Here is a 3,315-nt window from a genome sequence, read left to right on the forward strand (position 1 = left end):
GTTAACGTGAATCAGGCTAGATGTATCAAAAAGACTGCAGCAGGCAGTCAGAGTGTGTGCGGATACTGTATGTGTATGTAAGTCTATACAGTACGCGTGCCAGGGGAACATGCCACCCTGACATCTCACACACAGTACTTTTAGGTCAAACGATGCTCTCGTTTCTGAGCGATGCTCGCATATGCACATAACCAGCTCTCTGGCTGTAGTAATGAACTAACTCAAAACAGACTGGTGTGGACTGGAAATGAGAAATAGGATTCCTCACGTGTACATGATTATCACGAGAATGCAGCGCACAAAAGAGAAACAGAAGCTAAAAACTTGACTCAGCTTTACTCGTCCGATGTTACTTGAAAGGGGGCTCACACGCTTTAGTATATTTAAAACACTCAGTGCGAACTGTAGTTGTTAACGTGCTGGGTGTGGATCTTACAACAAATCAGTTGGAGATTTTTGATAGATTTTTCGCCTGACAGGTTTACCTCAGTAAGTCAAAATTTTCTGTATTCTCTGCCTTTGTCTGTCATCCAAAAGCAGGACTGGTTTAAAAGAAAAACCATGCAGTATATTGGGAAATAAGCTTGGTTTCTGACTTACCTGTTGTCAGATGAGATGGTTGCCACTGTAAAGAAGTCAGAAGTGAAAAAATATACCTTCCAAGTAGCTGGTATAATCTCTGCAAACAGGTCAGGTGTGGTTTGCTTTGGTTTAGAATTACAGCAGTGTTGATGGTTAAGGAATTGCTCTAATGCTTAAGGGAAATACCTTTATTCATGTTTTTTTGTTGGGAGATCGACACCAGTCTCACGTTTTGTATTGAGTACTGAGATAGAGCTAGGAGTTCATTAGCTTAGCTTAGCAAGGGGAAACCTTTTTTTTTTTTTTTGTCTGGATGTCCAAAGGTCAAAAATACACCTCCCTGCGTCACTCAAACTCAAACACATTGTATCTCATTTGTTTAATCTGCTAAGCAAACAGACAACATCAAACTTGTGGCAAAAAAAAAAGCGAAGAAGTGTATTTCCCTAATTATCAAACTGTTTCCTTAAAACAAGAGATATGGGGATATATGAGTTTGGGCAATAGGACAGTTTTTTTAAGCAGTATTCTTTTGACAAAGCATCACTGTGTTTCTGGCCTGTGCTGGTCTGGACTTTAGCTGCTCTAACGTACCTGGACTCTTACAGTGTGACTGTGAACCAGCATGAACCCTGAAACTGAGGGAGCTAAATGGAATTTAACTATTATTCATTTTTATTATTTACACCTGTGCTTTTTCTACTGTGACGTGCCAAAATGTCTTCCATGAAAAAGGGCCTATTGGACATTTTCTCTTTAAATCTTTAGGCCTCAGGTCGAGCCAGGCACCAGTCAGTGCTATCATCTGCTGATAGCAGACATGTCTCTGAAAACTGTAAAAAAAAAAAATAGTGGATGAAGCTTTATTAAAATTATTAGATAAATGTTTATCATAACATTCAATGTTTATGCAAAGCAGACCTTATTATGTAGGCTTACCTTTTGGCCTTCTTCAGAGATTCAAGACAAAACAGATCCCATATAAAAAGCTTCAGGGGCACCTGAATGTGCAAACCAGTCTGTATAAAAAAAATTTCACTGAATCTGACATACTGCCTTGGCCAATGCCATGTCATTTGTACAAGACAACTGCTGTTGTTTTAAAATAATGCAAAATGTATAGTTTTCATTTCTGTCTGTGAAGCACAGTCAAGATGCTGTGTGCCTGCTGTGGTCTCTACTATTAAATAACCTGGTGCAGACTAAGGCACAGTATTCATTTGCATTGTATAAATTAAGGTACTTCGCTCTTACCCTGAGATAACTTCTGTTGTGATCATGCCCTATAGAAATAAAACTGATTTAACTTGACCCATTTAGATGTGTTTTCTGTTTAGATTACTGTATGCAGGGTAGATTTTCAACACAGCCACACAAGTGCTTTTATTTTCAGTGATTAGACCTCTCCTCAGGACTGTAAGTGGATTTATTTGATTTCTTTTTTTCTTTTTTTAACTTTATTTAATCTTTTTTTTTTTGGTCATTGGATGTTTTGGGGTGGTGTGGGGGTGGGGGGGCTCTCATAATTCCTGTCTTAGCTAAACCTACTGTCAACCTGTGCAGATGTCCAGCCAAGCCTGAATAACTGAAAACACCTGTGTGGGTGTGCAAGGCCAATTAACATTTCATGTACAGCAGCTCAGTGAGGGAAAATATCAAATTACATTTTTTGGTGGAGTGCCAGATTTGGCACATGGCTGCTGTTTCCTGGCCCCGCCTGTTTTCTGGCCCCTGGCATATCTCAGATTCTTTTAACTTCATAAAGAGAATTTGGATTTACTGTAAGCTGTGTTAAATCCATGTTTATGTTTCTTCTTTTTTTATGTCTTATTTTTCTGGTTTAGTACATACTGAGCTGTCTCTGAGATAATATTTATGATAACCTGCTGCGCTGGATATCACCCCATGAAGTATAACAGTTAAGGCTGCTCTAATCAATATTTTTATTAACAATGCATCAACTGAATATGTGTAATATCAAAGATGTTGCTGGTAGTGATAAACCCTTAGGAACTTATTGCTGACTCTGTAGTTGCCTCTCAGCTCTGCAGAGCGTTTTGGAGTCTTTCAGCTTATTGTTTTGGAAAGACAAAGACAAAGCTGGCCAAAACTGCTATTTATTGGAGGCTAAGCTCTCTGCTGTTAGCTTAAGGTGAATACAGTTCAATAAGTAGTTCAGACTTGCAGTGCCCCATTTATCTTTGCTATAAAATGGTTCTGCCACTTTTCACTGGAGCTGTACTGAGAAATAGAACCTTTTAGGGTTGAGATCTGCTCTCTGGTGCTAGCCTTCCTGCAATAACTAGTGTAAACAAGCACCAGTATCAGAAGTGTAGTTCCGTTTTACCGCAATATAATGTGTCTTAACAGAGAACTGCTGACTGTGGCAGGACTGATGTTCTCCGTGGTGTCTGACTTCAAACATTTGTCTGACTTAACACAAAAGGCAGCAGCTTTCAGAGCTATTCATATCACCAATGAGAAACAAACTAAAAATAAAATGTTGTGCTTCTTATGCCACAGCTGATCACAAACTATCATCCTGCCAGAAAATCACAATTCTTGACCCAAGACACGACTGACTGCTTCAACAGATAAAACAAAACTGCTTCCACAGAGCTGCCTCTCTGTCTGTAGCTCAACACAGTCTGTGCTAAACAAGGGAATTAAACCAATGTTGAGTTGTCCAAATGAAAATGATTGTTCATGTGTTACTTGCTTGGTCTGGTACAT

Source organism: Toxotes jaculatrix, chromosome 12 (assembly GCF_017976425.1).
Source record: "Toxotes jaculatrix isolate fToxJac2 chromosome 12, fToxJac2.pri, whole genome shotgun sequence".
Lineage (NCBI taxonomy): Eukaryota > Metazoa > Chordata > Actinopteri > Toxotidae > Toxotes > Toxotes jaculatrix.